At 46.4% G+C, this 21836-nt stretch overlaps 1 protein-coding gene across 1 annotated transcript in view; it reads right to left on the bottom strand.

Moving 5' to 3' along the window:
• LOC147712648 (rho-related GTP-binding protein RhoA-D) overlaps positions 1-14730 on the bottom strand; it is a 158171-nt gene extending 143441 nt beyond the window's left edge. The window contains exon 1 of the mRNA XM_086923341.1: positions 14564-14730. The gene's annotated coding sequence lies outside the window, so the exon portion shown is untranslated. The remainder of the gene's footprint in view (positions 1-14563) is intronic.
• Between the last annotated feature and the right edge of the window lie 7106 nt (positions 14731-21836).

Raw genomic sequence — 21836 nt, 5'->3', positions numbered from 1 at the left:
CTTTAAACCGCTCCTATTTCATGTGGGATCTCTAACAGCATTCGCGTGATGAGAAGTGGGTGCACTGAGAAGTCGACACGAGTGGGGTCTTTTGGTCCCTCTTCTATTTTGAAGAAGCATAGTTCCTCTGCTCATTGTAATTGTTCCTCTTTTACACCCTGTTTCAGGGACTCACCTCAAATCACAAGGGTTTGCTTTTGTGTGCCAGAGCACATATTTTACTTTTGGAGGGAGCAATAGATGGGCTTCATCTCCTACAAGTGTCTTCAGAACGCGATTAATAGAGGACAGTTAGCTTATGCTGAGCTCAGGAGTACCCATCCTGCGAGGTTTTTCAGTGATCAACAGGTTATCCGTGCAGTAGAAATAATCACAAGAAACGTTAGTGTCTGTGCTGTGCTCTCTGGAGGCACAACTGCAAATCATGCGGGAGATTACCAGGCACCTTCCCTCACCACCTGGCAGGGATAAACAGTTCAGGTGTGTTTACCAAACTGCGTGCACTGAAAAGAGTCTCGTACAGTACGTACTACCTGAGCAGCACATAAGGCATCCAATGTATTCTAGCATGAAGGGCCGACCCTAGACCCTCCCACATACATACTTAAAGCAGGTGCCAACTAGAACCCGTGCAAGAGTTTAGGCACTCTGGGTGAAGAGACATTCACTCCCGCTCACCTAATCCTTGACATAGGAGAAACTTAGCTGCTTGTGGGTAAAATCTTCCTTGTGTTGGGTCACAGGGCTCCATCTGCCTTTTCTTAAACGGACCATGTCGCCATCAAACCTGTACTACAGTTTCGAACTAATTTGAAATCACAGTGGGTGGGGGTGGAAGGGGGGTCGGCATGAAGCAAGTAAACATCAGCACTCCAAAACCCTTAACCGAGCACTGAATTAGTATCGTTGAGCATGCCCGGTCCACCCAAATGACCCTTGCCTCTTGCATCAGCTCACAATATCTGGCAATCATTGACCAGCCCCAGAGCACCTCTGGTGTGGCAGCCTTTCTTTGATGTCACGGAAGCAAAACAGTCTGTGCTGTAGTCCTAGACTTATTATTTGTGCTCCAAACAGGAAACAAGTAATCTGTGCCGAGCACAATTCACTCGACGAACAGCTCGCCTCCCTTACCCAGTGTGAGGAAGCACACAGTAGTTTCACAGGCTGGTGCATCCACCCTCAAATCACTAACAATGCTAGCTCAATCTCTGAGCACAGTGGTGAGAAGACGACCCCATGAACGCCACCAGAACCTTCCTCTGTAGGTGCACGATTAGGGTGCATTTCTGCTCACTTTAGGGAGAAAAGCCCCTTTCGCCTAGCCCAGCTGCATCTTTGTTTTTATTGCTGACCATGGACCGTATTACTGAGTCCCGGGGGTGCAACAGGCATGTGCGCCCACTTATTACAGAAGGGGTCACAGAGGATTGGGCCTCCCATCTGTGATACAGATAGTGCTGGCGTACATGTGGCACCACCGCTATCTTAAGAGGACGGTCCTTCATTTGCTTGGGGACATGACCCCGTGTAAATAAGGGAATCCCTTTGCATCTGAGCCGTATTATGGATGCGGGCGCAAAGGCTAAGAACCTGTCTGGAGGTGCACTAAGTGTGTCATAAAAAGGTGCTTGCACTGTCAGTGAGCCCCGGATAGCAGCCCTCTGAAGGGAGGGAGGGAGGGGGTCTATAAACCCTCCAGACATACCCCTGCAGGAGGGTGAAGTCACTCACTGCACCCGCCTGCAAAAGGATCCCTAATACCTCTTTTAAGTGCAGCTGGGTTGCTGCCTGCACAGTGAAACACAGAGCGGTCGTGAAGCAGTTGCTTCGTATTTCACTTGAGTGCGCTGCCCCCAGGGCAGCATGAAGTTGCGGCTGCCGTGGAGGCTGTGCATTCACTGTAACAGGGCGCAATTTCCCTGTTGGCGCATGGTGCATCAATTTAAAGGTGTGCCGTGGTGTAAACAAGAAAAGTGTGCCCTGTGTCCAATAGGGCCCCAGATAAACTGAAGAGCAGGCTAGTGGTTCCCAAATTTTCGTCTCATTTCTCCTTGCTTTGCACCCAAGGAAGCAGAAAATCAAACATTCCCAATGCTTGCCTAAGTGTAAAGACATCAGTCTTTCCAGTCTAGGTGGAGGGAAATGGCGTAAAGAGGATTTGGTTAAATATACTGGATAAAAAGAATAAACGGAAAGAAAACAGAGGGAATACAAGGGAATGCAAAAATTAGGTTTCATGCAGTAATCCCATCACCCTAACTACGGACTCCGCCTCTACTTACGCGGTCTCGGCAAGCATGCCAGTCACCACCTGCAATTTTAGATGTCTTTATTTAAACACACGTTCCATGACCAAACATCAGATAGATATCTTTCTGCTACTATCTGACATTAAACCGGATTTACTCCTGTTGACCGAAACATGGCTCACCCTGGACTCATTACCGGACATCTTGGCCGCTTTACCTGCTGATTATTATATTATCTCCGTGATACGACCGGCAGGTAAAATTGGGGGCGGGGTGGCCATCATCTCCAATAAAAAACATCAACTTAGACAACTCCCCTCCTTGGATATTCCTAATGTGGAGAATATTGTAGCCAAATTGGACACTGTCAATGGGACACTTGTGGTGGTCTTACTATACCGCCCGCCCCAAACCATGGTTATGTTCCCTGCTATCCTTGCGGAGCAACTGGCCATGCTAGCCACTGATAATTCAAAACTGCTTTTGGTCGGGGATTTAAATCTCTGGTTTGATAATATTCTATCTGACCCCCAAGCAGCAGAGACTAGGGACCTTCTGAGTGATCTGAATTTAACACAACATATAGACACTCAGACCCATCAAAAGGGCCACAGTCTCGACCAACTTTGGTCATTGAATTTAGCCATTGATCTTATTGATATTAAACCTTGTAGCTGGTCTGATCATTTTATTATTAGTTTCTCATTTTGTGTTGAGAAAGCTCTTCAATTTAAGCTGAAGGCCACCAGTTTGACTCGGAAATGGTCCTCGCTGGACATGTCTGCTTTCTTAAAATCGGTTAAAGTCTACTCTGCCAGAGCAGAGCTCAGATGTGGAGATAGCCGAAGGTAGGCTTCAAGACTGGCTAAATTCGGCCATTAATGTTTGTGTTCCCCTCACTCGTTTTGACAACTCGCGTGGCGCGGATGCGCATAAATGGTTTACACCGGAGTTGAGGAAACTAAAACTTGAAGTGAGGCAGCAAGAGAGAACATGGCGCTCCAACTATTGTCCTCAAGCAAGGATCGCCTATTGTTCTACCCGAAAAGCCTACCAAAAAACATTGCACACCCACAAAACTGCTTATTTCTCTTCTAAAATACTTAATGCCACCAACAAGTCGAAAGAAATTTTCAGGATTGTGACGGAGTTGTGCAATGATGAGAGAACTTCTCCCCCGGTTGTCCCTTCACAACTGCTCTGTAATTCGCTAAATGACTATTTTAATGACAAAATAGTGTTGATTAAGGATACTTTATCCAAACTTCCAGTTTGTGCCCCGATAGACGACACTTTTTTAAACCCTCTTACCCTGCATTCCTTTCCCTTAATCACTCACCAAACCCTTCAAGACTTACTCACTAGAGTTAAATCAGGATCTCCTCAGGATGCCTGCCCTCCCCAAGTAATGAGAGAAATTGGTCGGGCGCTCCCAAATAGCCTGATTCCACTGCTCAATAACTCTCTTGTGTCAGGAAGCGTCCCTAATAGTTTTAAACAGGCCTTATTGATCCCTTTGAAAAAAAAACCTGGCATTGATTCCTCAGACCTCTCTAATTACAGACCAATATCGCTACTGCCTTACCTATCTAAAATATTGGAGGCGCATGTAACTAACTGCCTATCAAGTTTTGTGGAGGCTTCCGGGTATTTACAACCCAACCAGGCAGGTTTCCGGCCTGGTCACTCCACTGAGGCAGTGATATTGGCCGTCCAGAATACTCTAAGGTCTAATGCAGACAGGGACTTACACCAGGCTTTGGTGTTACTGGACCTGTCTGCGGCGTTCGACACGGTTGACTATACCATCTTGGTCAACCGTGTCGAACAGGCCGGTCTTCGAGACTCGGCCTTGGCCTGGCTCAAGTCTTTTATTTCTGGACGCACTCAATCGGTTCGACTAGGCTCCTTCACAGCCCCTAAAAAATTTTCCTTCTGTGGGGTCCCTCAAGGATCTTCCTTGTCCCCTTTATTATTTAATTTGTACATGCGCCCACTGTTATTCTCCCTACGAGAGTTCAAGGTCGATGTTTATAACTATGCAGACGACCTGCAGTTGGTTTTTGTGCTAAACTCCCACGAGGAATTTCGAGCCACCGTGTCTTTTATTCAGAGGTGGATGTCCCTAAACCACCTTAAGTTAAATCCGGGAAAAACGGAGCTCATTCTACCTGGGAAGAGTGAGATCAGCTTGAGTCCCAGCTTCTGGCCATCGGACATGGGCTCCCCCCCAAAAAAATCCCGTACAGTGAAAAGCTTGGGAGTGACTCTTAGTGAGGATCTTACCTTGGTGAGCCAAGTCGGAACTGTGGTCTCCTCGGGGTTCTTTCAATTGAGGAAGATCAGAAAAATAGCACATCTTCTTACAGGCCTGGCTTTAATTCAGACAGTCAGTGCTCTAGTCCTGTCCCATATCGATTTCTCCAATGGCCTCTACTTGGGGGCGCCTATTGGCCAACTTAAAAGATTGCAGTACTTGCAAAATCAAGCTGCGAGACTTATCTGCAAAGTACCTAAGTGGGAATCGATTAGACATGGACTAGAGACTCTGCACTGGCTGCCTGTGGAACAGAGAGCCACTTTCAAGGTGGGTTGCATTGTGTTCAAGGCTTTGGAGGGCAAGGGCCCTATGTTCCTTAGATCACTACTGCGCAAATATACACCTTCGCGCAGTTTGAGATCAATCCACAAAGATCTACTCGAGGTCCCTCGTTTCAAAAAGAAACGTCAAGGGGGCAGCAGTTTTCAATTCTTAGCCTCCTCATTGTGGAATTCCCTCCCCTTGACCCTGCGACATAGCAAGGATCTCCTTGCTTTTAGGAAGGCATTTAAAACTCTTGTTTTTTCCCAGGCCTACTGTAAAAAATAATTGTATTTCTTTTATGCACTGTTATGTTTGATTCTCTCACCAGCGCCAAGAAGCCCCAGGGCGTATGCGCGCTTAACAAATAATAAATAACATAACATAACATGCTTTCATGACTGTGCTCAACAATTTTATATACTAAATCATACCTCAATATATAGATCTAAAAGAGAGTAAAAAATAATGTCGAAAAAGAAGACTAGGGCGACAGGAATGTGTTCTCAAAGACAATCCTCACATATGAAAGGTAAGATTGGTTCCAGTCTGAAAACATGTACACATTTTACCTAGGTTATATGTGAATACACGTACAAGTATGAAAGCAAGGTTGGCGATTGCTTTTGAAAGAAAAATGGGCATAAAACAAACTGCAAATTGAAATATGTTTTACTAAACTATTGTGAAACTTTAAACACCACTTCTCCAATGAATCATTTATCAAAATGTGGCTGAAGCATGTCAATATTTTTTTTTAACTAAATAATGGAGGGCTTTCGCCGATGAACCACATAGTAAAGTGTGGTTGAAGCAGGACAATATTTTAAAAAACGATAAATAAATAAATAATGGAGGGCTAATCTAAAACCATGAGCAACATGAAAACAAATTAGGGGCCCAGTTTAGAGAAGCCTGCCTGTAAACCACCCCCCTATAAAACTTTGGGAATTCCCTTTTCGCATGAGGAAATATTCAGAAGTATATTTGCTTAAGAAAAATACCACTGAGTGGTTGCCAACTCACTTTCCCTACACTTGCTTTCTTTTTCCAGGAGTACATTTCCAATTCTATCCTATGCGGACGAGAGGAGGAGTTGGTGCATACCCTTAAACATGATCGGTTGTGGATGTGCAGAGGCTTACAGGGAATTCCAGCTCATTAGCTACTGCTTCTCTACTACTTCCAACGCCTGTATATAGATGTGCAGAATGGTGGCAAAATCACAGCCTTTCTAGAACCCAAACCCTGGTGTAATAGGAGCCTTGACACAAACAGAGAGGCTATTAAAAGAAGTGGGATATGGGAATACTGGCAGTATACACCAAAAATGACAGGTGTATTTTTATTTAACAGGATTAGTAGACTTCTGAAGCGTCATGGCCCTTGAACAAGTAGATATTTTAAGATCTCACACTCCTTTGGGTGTAGTACTAATCCAGTTAGGTCAAACCATTTGAATTAAAAAGGCAAATCCTAGACGGAATTAGGTTGTCAAAGGTCCAACTAAAAAGCTTGACATTTTATACAAATCAATGTGGAGTTGTCTGCAGCCTAACCAGTACAGCAGTTCTGCTGTCTGTCATGGACCTTATGGAAGGTAAAGATACATTCGGTTCTGAGGGGAGGAGTTGTAAAGCTCCTGTGTACGCTAAACAACCCATAATCTCAGTGAAGAGAACCCTCTGACTCACCACGTCCGGTACAAATACAGCCCTCTTGGTTGTTTCACATATGTTTTGATAATATAAGTTCAGTAATTGATACCACCCATGATCTGGTGTTAGCCTACTGTTATTGGGCACTTTACAGCAGCCATGATAAAACTATTATGTTATTATAAAAGCATATTTGGGACATCTGCATGTAACACGAGGATTGAATCGAAAGGGATGTGGAGTGGCCAACTGGTCCCATGTCATCAGAAGCTCTGTTATGCAGTAATAACTTTATTTGCAACAGCCTTCAACATCATGGAACTTTTAGTTTTAACTTTTCAATTACACCTACCTGCCTACAAGTAATTTGCTAGTAGTCTGTCCAAGTAAGGCACTGTAGGGCAAAAAAACAGTACTGGATAAAGACCTTGTCAATTACAAGAGACCAGTTGGCAACTCTGTGGACCCTTCACCTGCCGGAACTGCAGCTTCACCAGCATCCGACCCACCAACTCACCTACCGAATAACCCAACTTCCTCAGATGCATCCTGCTCAACACCTGCACCACCCGCAAACACGCCGTAGAACTCTGGGACCTACTCGACACCAACGCCCCAGACGTCGCCTTCCTGGAGGAGACCTGGCAGACTCCCGCCTCGGCACCAGACATCACCATAGCCATCCCAGAAGGCTACAAGATCACCCGCAAGGACCGCGCCAATGGAGAAAGAGGAGGAATTACCATTGTCCACAGAAACACTCTCAAAATATCGACAGACACAGATGACACCCTCAGCACTGCCGGACATCTGCACTTCCAGATCCACACCGACCCCAACACCACCCTCGGAGGCATCCTCATCTACAGACCCCGACCACAGTTCAGCGACTCCATCGCCGACTTAATCAGCACTCACGCCCTCGCCTCCACGGACTACATCCTCCTCGCGGACCTGAACTTCCAGCTACAGAACAAAAACTATGCCAACTCTTCCACCCTGATCAACAACCTCGGACTCAGACAACTTGTCCTGAAGAAGCACCCACAACAACCACACCAGCAAGAGAGCCAGCTGGTTCACCAAAGACCTCCAAGCGAACCTGCCAAAAATTAGAAAAATACAGGATCCGCAAACGAACACCGGTAAGCTACACAGTCCACAAGAACGCCACCTGCAGACACCACCACCTCATCAGATCCCACAAAAGAACCTCCTTCAAAGACCGCCTAGACAACAACGCACCCAACAGCAAAGAGCTCTTCAGCATCGTAAAGGAACTCTCCAGCTCCAACACCATCCCACTGTCACAAGACCTGTGCGACTCGCTGTCCACCTCCTTCCATCGCAAGATCACCGACATCCACAACAGCTTCGACTCCATCACCAACCCGGCAACCGAGGAGACCCCTGCTCCCACGACCACCACCCGCACTAAACGCCTGCTCGCCTGGACCAACATCACCACCAAGATCATGAACACCGTCCACTCTGGATCCCCGGAAGACCCCTGCCCACACCACATCTCCAACCTATTCAGAACGCCCCTGCATGCCTGATCCTCGACATCCCTTGCCGCAGCCACATCACACCATACCCGAGAGACCTGCACCGACTCCCCATCAACAAGAGGATAACCTTCAAGCTTCTCACCCATGCACACAAGGCACTCCACGACACCGGAATAGCGTACCTCAGCCGACTCAGCTTCCACACCCTCACCCGCCAGCTCCGCTCCGCCGACCACACCCTCGCCATTATCCCCCGCATCCGAAGAGTGACTGCCGGCAGCAGATCATTCTCCCACCTCGCCGCCAAGACATGGAACACCCTCCCCATCCACCTGCGGCAGACTGAAGACCTCCTAACCTTCAGGAGACTCCTAAAGACCTGTCTCTTCGAACATTAGCAGCGCCCCTCCACCCCCCTCCCCCCCCAGCGCCTTGAGACCCTCACGCGTATGTAGTGCGCTCAATAAATACCTTGATTGATTGATTGTCCCGGTAGCATCAAAATCTATTCTAACATGGCCAAGGGCAGAAAAGTAGCTCTTGCCACCATCAGATCAACATGAAAGGAGGCACGCAGGCCAATAAAAACCAACAACCCCCATCCACCATGTTAATTCTGCCTCGCAACTTTGGGGGGCCTAGTCAATTCCAAGTCTTTCACTGTGCCTTATCCCCAACCCCCAATTAATTTGTACACTCACGATTAGGTAAAGTTTTTGGACTGTTTGTCAAAGTCTTTAAGTAAAAAGGGCAACTATGCACTCAGTAGTGGACTAATCCCTTTGAGGTGTCTGTAAATGGAGATTAATGCGTCACAGACTAATGCTATGCGAAACCTGGCGATGGTAAGCAAGTAGTGCAACCAGTAAGGGAGAGGTGAACAGGGGATACCAGTTTTCAAATAGGTCCCAAAAAGATGGCAATGCCTAAAAAGAAGAGTCCTATAAGCCTACAAAGATGGTTGGATGGGTGGGCATCTTATGTGTTTGGCCAGGCATGCGTAGGCAGAAAAACAAAGGAGGCATGACTTGCTGGGGACCAGGTTATCCATATGCCAGGGAGAACAGTGTGGCCCCTTAGTTTTGCCATTATTATAGAACTCGGCACCATTACTCGCAGGAACACCCCACTGCCCTGTGCAGTCCACCACTATGGACTGTACTGAAGGACTGGCCTTCCGGGAAGTCTGGCACTGCCAGACGGACCAGCTGGAAAGGGCCAGTGGGTGGGCAGTTTATTTAAGCAACTGGAACGGCCCACACACTGGTCCTTTCCAGTTGGCCAAACTGGCAGAGCTAGACTGTCCAAAAGGCCAGTCCAACACTGAGACAGTAAGCTTGCAGGCGGGGAATCACTGGCGTGCCGTTCAGCATTAATCGCATTTCCATTACAGGTGCGCAGCTGAAATTACTCTTATGGTTTTGAAGAAAAACAGTTTGTACTAAAAAAATAAAATAGAAAAAAAAAACACACACCACAACCCACTAACTCTAAAAACTGTAGAAGAAAACTATTTATTGCCATTGGTGTTATGTTCTCACACAACAATTGCGAGCTCTCGCACGTAAACTACCCCTCCCAAGAAGACAGGAGTTCTGGAAAGCTCATGGCTGGCAACAACGTGTCTTCGACGTGCATACATGTGGCCTGGAGCCGGTCTGAGTCCAGCCTGCTCTCCCGCCCTGGAGCACTGACTCACCGCACTCACTCGGCGCCTGGGATGGCTCACTATTTTTGGACTCGCCCGGGTTGGCTTGCTATCAGCAACACGCAGGCTGGGCCGCTCGTGCCAACCTACGCCCCGCTGCCCGCACTTCCTGGAAGAGAGGACGCTGCGTTCACAAAGCACCACCTGAAAACAAGAAGGCTGACCCTTGGATACCTGCAGGAGAACAGCAGAACAAAAGAGCCCGCAACACACAACGCTGGGAGTGTCGGCTTGAATCACCTCTTGGGAATCTCCAAGCAAAAGAACTTGCAAAACCGGAAAGCAAGTCATTCATTCAGCTGTATCTGAGCGCAGACTATCCAGAGAGCCGCGGGATTGCCAAAAGAAGCTGTAAAATATGGTAACTCATCCGGAAAGAAAAATGCTATTTTGTGCAGATCATGTGTTCCTATTCTTCTAAATATAAAATAGTATTTTTTTTTTTACTGTGGCTCAGGATTATGGGAAAGTAATCCTAAACTGGTAATGACTAGAAGCCTGGAATCTGACCGACACCACCTTCTACCAAATAACCAGCCAGGCAAAAAAAGTGTTTATAAAGAAGTAAAATCTAAGCTTAATTACAAATTTGTGAGTAGCTTCAGAACAAGAAGCCTAACACTCGCTGGTTGAGAGGACATTATTACAGCAATAATGCCCCAGTTGCCTTTAGAGCCAGAGGCACTTTTCGGATTGCCTGGGCATTATCACTCTAATGCTCCTTTATGTCACTGGAACGTTTGGGAGCTCTACTGAAGACCCTGGAGCGGCAGAGGATTATATATATACTGCTATATGCCACATGGCCCAACTTTCAAAGTTCCTTTCCGGTCTCACTGTTTTACACATACTTAGCTCATTGGTTTGACAATTGTAGCAGAGCTATAACCAGGGCCACTGGAATCACGCGGAAGGCGAAAGCTAAATTAATTGCCAGGGCTGAGTAAATTAAGCAGCTAGAAAAGCCAAAATAGGATGTAACTCATTGTGATAGTACCAAGTTACCCGGAACCCTCAAATTTGGTACAAAAATAACATCATTAAACATTCATGTTCCAGTCTCTTCATTGAATCTACAGACTCTTTATCCTCCTTAAACCCACACTTATTGACATCAGTCAAAAAAAAAAAAAACATTTTCTCGATATCAACACAGCTAGTAAAAATCACGTTTTCTCCACATTAACACGGCCAATACGTGTTTCGTCATTAAGGCGAATCTGCTTCTGACATCACCAGGGTTTGAACTGTTATCCTTGTAGTCACATCACAGCTAATCTTATAACCTGTAAATTTCAATTTACGTACCACATATAGTACAGGGAAAAGTTTCCAAACGGAACAGTTTGGCAAGCAGACTGGGAAGTGCTCCTTCCCACCACGTGTCAACGTCAAGGAGCACTGCTCTGGCCACCATGTGTGGCATATTGTAATAATACTACTTCATTATTTTGTTATTTTTACACTTGTTAAGACTGCTTGATTATTAGTTGCACCTCAGTAGTACTAGTGTAACACCCAAATGTAGCTATGAACAGAAAAGTGATCAGTAAACCTTTGCTTCGGGTCTTCCGCTTCAGAACAACTTGTGACATTGCATTTTAGTAACTTTTGAACCATTTTAGCTAGAAACAATTTTTTGTTAAAATCTGCAGATCATGCAGCAGATGATGGATTATGTAGCACATGCTGCAAACCTACAAGTATGCGAAAAAAGCGGTAGCCGCACAATAGCATAATTTTAATGGACATGGCTATGGCTATAACTCTTCTACTGAGGGCTATGCGGGTTGACTCATGCAGTTTCCAGGGGCATAACAATCATTTGTGTAGAGATGCAGTGGGATCAAGACCCATGGGTGAAAGGGGGCTCTGCATTCCAATAACAGATGTCTTCTAGTGCCCAAGCAGAGAGTAAAGAGGTAATTTTCCTCACTTACTTATAGACACTGGCACCCTTACCATGTGACGGCCCTCTCCCTTATTCACACACACTCACATGAGGCCAATGGCTATAACTTAGGGAGCTTGCATTAAATGGCTGAATTGGTATCAGAGTCAAACCACTTTAAAATCTCATCACTTCCTGAAGTCTAGGACTTCCTTCCATTCCGCTCAGGACTAGACCTATCAAGAAAGACGAGATGTAGATCCTCAAGCGGAAACAACATATGGTGACATGCAGCCCCAGAAATCAAAACATGCAAGACAATAATAAACTTAAAACAAGAAAGTCGATGAATTCACTACAAAATCATGAGTGGCTTTCAACGAATCCAGCTGCATGCAAAGGTACTCCTAAGCCAGAACAGGAACTTGCTACCTTTTAAAAACAGTCAATTGAACTGGGCAAACATGTACATGTGGCCCATCCTGCAAATGTAAATCTTGCAGGATATCCAGTGCCCTAAAAGTAGAATAATCAATTTCCAGGTTATCCATCTGTCCAAATTGGAGGACATGTGATAAAAGTATATCCAACTTCACACTATGACATCCACAAACACTGGTGCCTTGGCTACGAATGCTTCTATGGCTGCACTGAGGTTAGAAGGAATATATTTATAGTTTTTAGGGGGAAAACAGCAAGCAATCCTCAGGATATTTCACTTTAGAGATGGTTCACTATTTTTTTTTACTCCTTTAGTGCTTAGTTTTTCTATGGACCACTAAAGAAACATGTCAGGTGAACATTACCTTGTTGGTCAGAGCTCAATGTTGATCTATTTAGGAAAATGACTGTAGATCATATAGAGGGGCACAGGATGGTAAATGTAGGCAAAACCTCAAGGTCTATACTTAAACCTAGCCAAGACGCAAACATACTGCCAGTCAATAATTGGACCTGGGTTTGTCGCCAACATGGTTTGGTTCTGCTATATTTAATCCCGCTGTGATTAATTATCTCCATTATGAGTCGAAAGGAGGACTACTGCAGTTGAAGAAGTGTTGCCATATCACCCCTCCTCAAGAGGACACCCAAGTATCCAGTTTTGAGCATTCATCTGATTAGTGTAATCTGGACTTTTAGCCTTCATTTGTTTCAATGAAACAAAGGAGCCTGACACCTGAAGGCAATGTTTTAAATGAAAACCCAGAACTGGAAACGATTACACAATACGACCTCAAACAGTGTACTCCAGTACTGGAAGAAGCATGGTCTGTGTAACATTATGAGCAGATCACAGCGACCAACACACTAGAGCTGGTCAATAGCTACAGCCATTCACTAGATGGGCAGGTGTGCCGGTCAGTAATGCAGCCCAAAGTGATGAAAGTTGCCACTTAGTGACACCCCAGGACACAATGAAGAGCTACATACCAATAGTCACCAAAATCACTTACCAAGGCAGGTTAGTCACGGCCAAGAAATACAGGGAGATGTCAACAGGGACAAGCGGATAGTCACCAGTAAGATTCAACTTCACGCTCTAAATAGTCAAACCCAGTCACAATGACGTGCGGCTTATCGTAATTTTCGTCAATAAAGTGACATGCAGAATGGGCCAAAAGTTGCTAAAGCTAATGCAGTCTTATGTACTAATGGGTCAGTGCTGCACGAACCAAGCCAATGCACTATAGGTCAATGACTGCAATGGTGTGCAACACGCTTTTTATTTTAAGGTTATCTTACACATTCCCGAAGAAAAATACATTTAACAATGGTGAAAACAATCCCGATGGTCATGGCAACTGAACAAAAAAAAGCACCATGATATTTTTAATAACGCAGCACTGGTTGATCTAGGAAAAATGTTCCAACGCGTGTGATAAAAGGGAGTCACAATAAAAGGTGTCCACCTTATAATAACAAACACGGCAGCAGGTGAAAATGTGTTTGGGCGGGCATGGAAGAGAAAAGCCTCGATAAAGCCGATAGGCCCGAGGAGATAATAAAAGGAGAGGGTTAGTTTGGATTTTGGAGCGTTGGTGGTTGTGCAATAGGCTCGCGAGATCTCCAGGCTTACTGTGGAACCGGGAGGACTGGGGTGGGGTAGATGGACAACAGTGAGTGCAATTCACTCACTTCAATCTGATCAACAGAGTGAAATACCAGCTTCTCCCTCCAAACTTGCTTAAACTTGTTTCCATGGGAACTGTAACCTGGGAAGCGTCCTCTGGAGCCCCCACCTCATCCCCCTGGCTCTGGCTCCCCCGTGTTGTACTCTCCTCTCTTCCTGCTGAACTGCTCCCATCCCAAAGGGTGGAATGACGGGGCATCTTTCAATAAGGATGGGGGTAGATGTAGGTACATCGGACCACGCTAGCGAGAAGGCATCTGCTCTCATTAGCGGCCGTTCTTAAAATCAATACTCCCTCTTCCCAAAGTGATGCGACCGTCACAAAACCCATATGCGAGGGTAGACGTACCACCCAACCTGTGGGAAACAGGGAGGCAGTGCGAAATATACACTCCGCTGAACAACCTCTCGAAAATGGTCTTTAAACACTTACCTGGAATGTCCCATTGCCTCAACGACAACGGGAGCGCACGTTCAAAAGAAAGCAACACAATTAAGCAAAAACACTGAACAAGACAAAAACATAAAATGTATTTACGTAAAAACAGTCTACCTTAGCCATCGCCCACCACATAGGAGGCACACAGACCCAGACTGCCACAATGGATTCCGAGCAGCCAATAAAAGGAACTTAAAGAAGTTGAGGCTGTGGAAAGTAAAGCAGATGAAAAACAAACGGAGCAACGAATAAACAGGTTCATTTTGTGGTTTGAGTTACTGCAACCTGGTGAGAAGTTGTTTGGGAACTGTCCAGTAAAACTGCCAAAAAGTCTTAATGGGGGGAAAAATAAAGACGGCGGGGGCTTCTCGGTGAAGCCGCAGGCTGCCTACCTTGCCTGTTCTTGGGTCCTGGTGCGCCCCTGCTGCCTGGTGGGCTCTCTATTTTGGCTGCTTGCCTTCACCGCTTCCTGCTGCAGCAAGGGTTCGGATGTGCAGCAAGGCTGGGCGAGTCAATGTCTCAGCAGTGAAACTGACATGAACGCCGCTCGCCCACTCCCTACTTTCAGGGGCGGGGCCAGAGCCACGCCCTCCCGGCTGACTGCAGGAGGTCCCGGGCGCCATTGCTCCGCCCATTTCCCCTGCATGGGGCGGAACCACAGTCTCCGCCTATCCTGCAAGGCCTTTGCTGCTTGAGGTGGGGCCCTCTCCATGCCTGTGTCGTCCCTGCTGTGTAGGGAGTGCACAGTCTCTTTCTGCCCCGCCCTCTCCATGCCACATCACGGGGCGGGACAAGAGAACACGCTCGCCTAGTTCACAGACCGCTTTCTTTCCCTATCCGTCTCTGCGGAGGGGCGTGGTGGCGCCCCCTGCTGCCGCAAGGCAGGGTAGGGTGTCCTCGAGTACCTTTCACTCGTCGCTCCCCGGCCTTCCCTGTCGTTCCGCCTACTCCAGTGTGGGAGGGTCCAGAACTTCTTCCTGTCTGCCCACTCCCTCCTCCTAATTAGCGGCATTTGCTGCAGGCAAAGGGAGGGTCTGGACCGAGCTCCAGTCCAGCCCACTCACCGCCCATGGTCTCGCTGGTGTGAGCACTCGAGTGAGATCAGTGCTTACCCAGCCGCACCCACACGCCCCGGGTACGGGGCTGGGGAAAAGACAGCATGGGGTCTTCTTGTCGCCCCCCCATCCGTTAGTGGGTCCATACATATACATCACTTTTGCAGTTTCAGGGAGCGTCTGTCTCCCTCATGCTTTCAGTCTCGTGAGTGTTTGTTTTAAAAAGCTCAGATCGCAGTTCTAGCCCCTCCATGTTTGCGGAACATAAGGAGAGGGGGTTGCACAGTCCATCCGTCCCCGCAGCCCACCCGCTCATTACTCGCAGTATTTCTGCATCCCGAGGGTGCGGATCCCAACCTCCCTGCACCCTGTGCCAGAACCATGACATCATTGGCAAAGCATCATGGGAGCAAAGAGAACCCGCCCTCCTAAAGGACGGATTTTGTTTTGCATGTTTGAAGTTTTCAGTAAGCTGTGATCAGGGCACAAATCGTAAACAAGCATTTGCAATGCAATAGGTCTCGCATTAGGAAAGCTTGAGCTATTGGTATTGTAAATTTACACATTTTTTATTTGTTTTGTTTTTGAAAATAGCGAAAATAATAGCTTTGTCATTTACAATGGCAGTAGTTGCAACTTTCGCAAATGTGACACCTATAGCATTTATAATGCAATATGTGTTGTATTTACGTGACTTACATGTATTGATATTACAAATAACAATGGCTTTTACTTTTTTTAAATTAATACTTAAATACAAGTTATTGTAATTTATAATGGCAATAGCTTAAACTTTTGTAAATAACTTTTGTGAAGATTATGTTCAGTGTATTTTATTGTGACGAAAATCCAAGAACAGAAATGAAATATTAACATATTTTTGTTACATTTGTAATAAACATTGAGAGAACATATTTGAACCAGTTGTTGAATGGTTACACAGATTGATGCTGTGGTGACGCTGAGTGATGTTGTGATGGCGAACGAGTGATGCTGTGGCGTTCAGTGATGCTGTGGTAGCGCATAGTGATGTTGTGGTGCCCTGAGTGTTGCTGTATGCTATGTTTTGTTTTGCTATCCTATGTTTTGTTTTGTTATGCTATGCTATGTTTTGCTATCCTATGCTTTGATTGGTTATGCTATGCAATTTTTTATTTATTTTATTTTGAAAGTTTTATATAGCGCGAACAAGATCTTTGCAGATAACAGAGCGCTTTACATAGACGAGGGGTAAGAGGTAGGGTGGGTACACGAGGGAGCATAGCAAGTAATACAAATGGGAGGGAGTATGAACAATCGGGTAAGGTCGATAATACAGGTAAAAGACATGTGTAAATGGATCAAACAAGAGTACAGATCGACGCAGAGTCTTAAAAAATCAAAAGTAGTAGTTCAAGTGAATTTAGCCATGAGGATGGCTTTAACTTCTTTCTTAAAAAGAAAAGTGGAGGAGATGAGCCTAGTTTCAGGAGGGAGTGAGTCCCAGATCCTAGGCGCCATTCCTGAGAAGGAGCGTTTGTAAGTTTTTTCCTTGCGGAATCTTCGAGGCTTCAGTAGAAGATTTTTTGTGCTTCTGGTGGTTCTGGAGCCGCCGGAAATTGTCAGCTTCTGAGTGAGGTAGCCAGGTGAGCTCAGGTGAATAGCCTTGTGCGTCAAGCAAGCAATTTTCAGATGTATTCTGGCTTCAAAAGGCAGCCAGTTCAGGGATTTAAAGTCAGGGGAGATATGTGAGCGTTTTTTTGATCCAGTGATGAGTCTCGCTGTCGCGTTTAGTGAAGCTCTTAGGGGTGCAGTTGTAGTTAAGGGGAGACCGCAGAGGGCGATGTTGCCGTAGTCTATGCGAGGGATGATTAGTGCTTGTACTGCAGTTTGGAAGTCTTTGGCTGGGAGGAAGGGTTTAAGTTTCCTCAAGGTATTTATTTGGAAGTTCGCTCCCTTAGTTGCCTTGCTGATATGCTGCTGCATGTTGAGATTGGCGTCAAGTGTTATGCCTAAAGATTTAGCTGAATCCACGATGGTTGGTTGGACATTGAGTGCAGTTAGGTGTTTAAGCCAGGTTTGAGTGGTAGAGATGTTCGCGGGAGGTGAGATCAGAAGGAACTCAGTTTTCATAGCATTGAGTTTGAGGTGGTTATCGGCCAGCCAGGATTGGGTGCTTCTGATTGTTGAGTTCAGACGCATGATGTCTTTGGGGGATTGTAGTCTGAGATATAGTTGAGTGTCATCGGCGTACATGTGAAAGTGTACATTGGATGCTTGTAGCAAGGTGGTGAGAGGTTCCATTACTAGGTTGAACAAAGTAGGGGATAGGCAGGATCCTTGAGGGACACCTAACGATACAGGTACTGGGGAGGACATCAAGTTGTTGCTTTTGAATTTCTGAGATCTGTTGTGTAGAAAGGAGGTGAACCACTGAAGGACAGTCCCCGAAAGACCCATTCTTGTTTGTAAGAGTTCGAGTAAGTTCTCATGTTTCACAGTGTTGAATGCTGAAGAGAGATCAAGAAGGATGAGGAGGCATGTATCATTGTGATCTAAAGTTTGGAGGGCGTCGTCAATTATGTGAGTCATAGCCGTTTCAGTACTGTGCCCTGCTTGGAAGCCTGATTGATGAGGGTTGAGGAGATCAAACTGTTCTATGTGCTTTGTCAATTGTAGTTGAACAAATTTTTCCAACAGTTTGGCGAGAGTGGGAATGTTGGTAATAGGACGGTAGTTGTTTAGATCAGTGGGGTCTGCTGTTAGTTTCTTTAGTAAAGGTGTAACTTGACCAACTTTGAGGGAGTCAGGGATGGTTCCTTGTTGTAGTGAGCTATTGATAATTTTAGTCCAGAGTGGGAGGAGCAAAGGGGTGAAGCCTTTTACAGCGTTAGCAGGAAGAGGGTCATTGAGGTGATTGGATGGTTTCAGGGTGCTGAGTAGACTGTCAATTTCTTCTTCAGAGTACGTGACAAAGAATGACCAAGTCGCATTGTTTTTTGGTTCATTGGGTGTTATGCAGTGGTGTCTGGAGTAGAGGCTTGCGTCCATGAGGAGATCGTGCCTGATGTTGTCGGTTTTTGTTTAAAGAAAGCAGAGAAATCTTCACAGGAAGGTGCATTGCCCATAGTGTCGACTGCTTGGGGTTGTTCCTTGGATTGAGATCGAATTAGTTCGAACAGTTTTCTTGGATGGTTTTTTGCTTGGTCGAGCTGGAGTCTGAAGAAATCTGACTTTGAGCGTTTTATTTTCCTGAAGTATGCGTTTCTCTTTTTCTTCAGAGTTTTTAAGTGTAGTGCCGAGGGAACAGATCTCCAGGTGCGCTCTGCCATTCGCATGGCCCGTCTGTCTTCATTGAGACTCTCGTCGTACCAAGGTTTGGAGATCTTGGTGGAGTCTCTTTTCAGTTGCATCGGTGCAGCCTCATTGATTATTGAGGTCATAGCGTTGAGATAGTGGTCAGTTAAGCACTGAACGTCAGTAACGCCGGTAGGGGGAAGAAGGAGATTGCAGCTGTTAGGGGGTAAAGAGTTTGGATTGAGTTTCTTCAAGTCTCTTTTCCAAACTTTGGGCTTGGAGGATTGGACCGGGATACGTTTAACTTTTTCATTGATGAAGAATGTGACAGTATGGTGATCTAACCAGTCACAGGGTTGGATTGAATCAAGTTGAATCGTGCCTTCTTTGGCGATGATGAGGTCGAGGATAGAGCCTTTGTCATGGGTCGGGCTGTTGCAAATTTGGGTGTGGTCAGAGGCATTAAGGTAATTTTTGAGGCTATTGACCACTGCGTCACTACAATCATTTCATCAAAGGATGTTGCCCAATAATATAACAAATATGACCTCATAAGTGATGAAATTAAATACTGGTTATAGGAAACTGATTTACTACATGAATTAATATCCGGAAATGCAATATGTATATATGGTTTTAACTTACTGACCTCTTTTTAACATTGTTTTAAAAATCTGTGTCTGTTATATGAAAATGTGCTTCTTATTTTCTTCTTTTGTAAGTAACTAGAGATTGTACATTATTTAACATTTGATCATGTATAATTATGTGTTGTTGTTTGTATAAGATTGTATTTTTGCCTATGTCTTTTTATGATATTAATTTATCGAAAATAAAGTATTTTGACTGACTGACTGACTGACATTCCAGTGAAGATTGTAATCACCAAGGTAAATTTGTGTGTTTTGCCGTCCTGAGTTGATTGAGATTGTGTCCATGAGTTGTTGGGAGAAGGTGAGGTTGTCCCCAGGAGGGTGGTAGATGATGTGTAGTGAACAAATAGGTTTGTTTTCACTGAAGACCTCAAGGCAGATGTATTCACAGGAGGTAAGAGAAGGGGCGGAGACTTTATTAATTGAAAGGTCGCTTTTGTAAATGCATGCGATTCCACCGCCTGTCTTCCTGGGTCTGTCAAGTCTAATTATGCAGTAGTTGGGGGGGGACTAGGATGTCCATGATAGGAGTAGAAGATTCAGTTAACCATGTTTCAGTTAGGATGGCTAGGTCAAGGTTCAGAGAGATGATGAGGTCAGCGACCTCCGAGGAGTGTCTTTGGGCCGATCTACAGTTGAGAAGTGTGCATTTGAGTCTGGGGGTGCAGAGGGAGGAGGGGGGATCTAGAGTGAGGGGGACTTTTGTGAGGTTATTGGGGACGGAGCCTCTGTTGTTATGCGTGGGGTGTCTGAGAGGGTTGGAGAGAATCGTAGGAATGGACAGGTGTGTGGTAGCTAAGGGGTTTAGGCGAGCCGGGACATATGTGCGGAGTAGGGTGTGTATGTCGAGGTCCGAAAGAGTCTTGATGGTGCGTCGAGGGCGGTTGGAGGAATTGCGAGAGGGGATAGAGGTCCACTGTGGGGGGTGAGTAGGGTGTGAGGGGGCTAAGTTGTTAGGTTGAGAAGTGGAGGTGGGAGGGGGGTGTGTGGGGTGTATATGGAGAAACTCTTTGAGGGCGCGGAGTTCTTCTCTCACTTGGAGGAGGGTGGTCATGATCGTGTCCAGTGTTGGGTTGGGTAAGGGGTTGGGGTGGGGATTGATGGAGAGCAAGTGTCTAGATTACTAGAGAAGGGGGGGAGATGGGGGGGTGTTAGTGAGGTGGTTGGAGTTGGAAGTGTTAGTGAGTGTGTTGCTGTTCGGGTAGGTAGGGAGGTTGGGGGTGGGGGGGAATGAAAGGATTAGTGATAGTGTTGGTGTTATTGGACAGGGAATCAATGATAGGGGGGGTGAGGCGATTGCGGGACGTGTGGAGGCTGGGCGTTGCGGGGGTGACAGTGTGGTAGAAGGGAGTGGGGGTGGGGAGGTTGAGGGCGGGGAGATGGCCTGGAGTGGCGGGAGTACAAAGAGAGGGGGTGCCAGTGTGGTAGAAGGGAGTGAGAGTGGGGGGAGAGGTTGAGGGAGGGGAGAGGGCCTGGAGTGGCGGGAGTGCAAAGAGAGGGGGGGGGGAGAGGTTGAGGGAGAAGTGAGGGCTAGGAGTGGCGGGAGTGCAGAGAGTGGGGGGGTGATGGGATGGGAGAGGGTCATGCAGTATTGGGTGCTGTCAGGTGAGGTTGGTTGATCTGAGAAGCTAGTCGGAAGAGTGGGGTTCTGGTTAAGTGGGAGTGGGGCAGAGGGGGTGGGGGTGTTGGTGGCGGAGGGGAGATCCACGTCTGGGATTGAGGAGTGTGATGTGTAAGTAGCCGGGGGGGTGATAGGGAGTACTTGAGGGAGGGAGGAGGTGCATGTTTGTGGTAGGAGGTGCTGTGAGGTCGAGGATGTTGGGATTGGGGGCCGGGTGGTGTGGGTTCTGGGCGTTGGAGATGTATTCTTTGAAAGTGGGGAACAGGTTGTCAAATAGGTCGAGGTTTCTGTCTGTGGATTGGATTAGGATTGTACCGTTATTGAAGATGGTGATGGATGCTCTAGCTGGGTAGAGTTGGGAAGGTGTGGTGGAAAGTGTTATGCCATGGGCAGTTTTCCTGGTGGTCGATATGGTGAGTAGGGTGAGGAATGCTTTTCTCCATTGTGCTCTGCGTGCGGTGTAAAGAATAATATCAGTGCTCTTAGCTCCATTGATAAAGGAATAGTAGGTGTCTAAAAAGGGGGTTTCAGGGTGGGACTTTAGGAAGTTTTGTTTAAAACGTTTTGCGTTTTTTTTGGAGAGCTCTGGAGGGTAATTCGTTTTATAAGTGTGTTTGCCCGTGGGTTCCAAGTTGGACAGGGGAAAGAGGCAGGTGAGGAGGGCTGTGAGGGTAGGTGTAAGAAGAGGGCTATGGTGTGCGCTGGGGAGGTGTGGGATAAAAGGTTAAGAAGAGTGTATGGAAGGGTAGAGGATTTGACTAGCCTAAGATGGCCGCTTCGTACGGCATGGTGGAGAGATGAGGATAGACTAGTCTAAGATGGCCGCCAGGATAGAGCGGTAGGATAGATAAAGTAGTCCTATGTTAGTTATTATGTCCTGAGATCAGGGATGCAGACCAGTTTCGAGGCAGTCCTGTTTCTATCTAACTGGGAGGGTAGGTAGAGGTGAGTCCTATGTCTATTTTGGAGGGCCAGGGGAAGGCAGTGCTTTTAGATTAGCTTTGTGAGGGTCTGGCAATTTGTTGTTGCAGGTTTATGACCCCAGCCATTTTGGGAGAGA

Source organism: Lissotriton vulgaris, chromosome 5, assembly GCF_964263255.1.
Source record: "Lissotriton vulgaris chromosome 5, aLisVul1.2, whole genome shotgun sequence".
In the NCBI taxonomy this organism is placed as follows: Eukaryota; Metazoa; Chordata; class Amphibia; order Caudata; family Salamandridae; genus Lissotriton; species Lissotriton vulgaris.
This window is presented reverse-complemented; position numbering and strand designations above follow the sequence as displayed.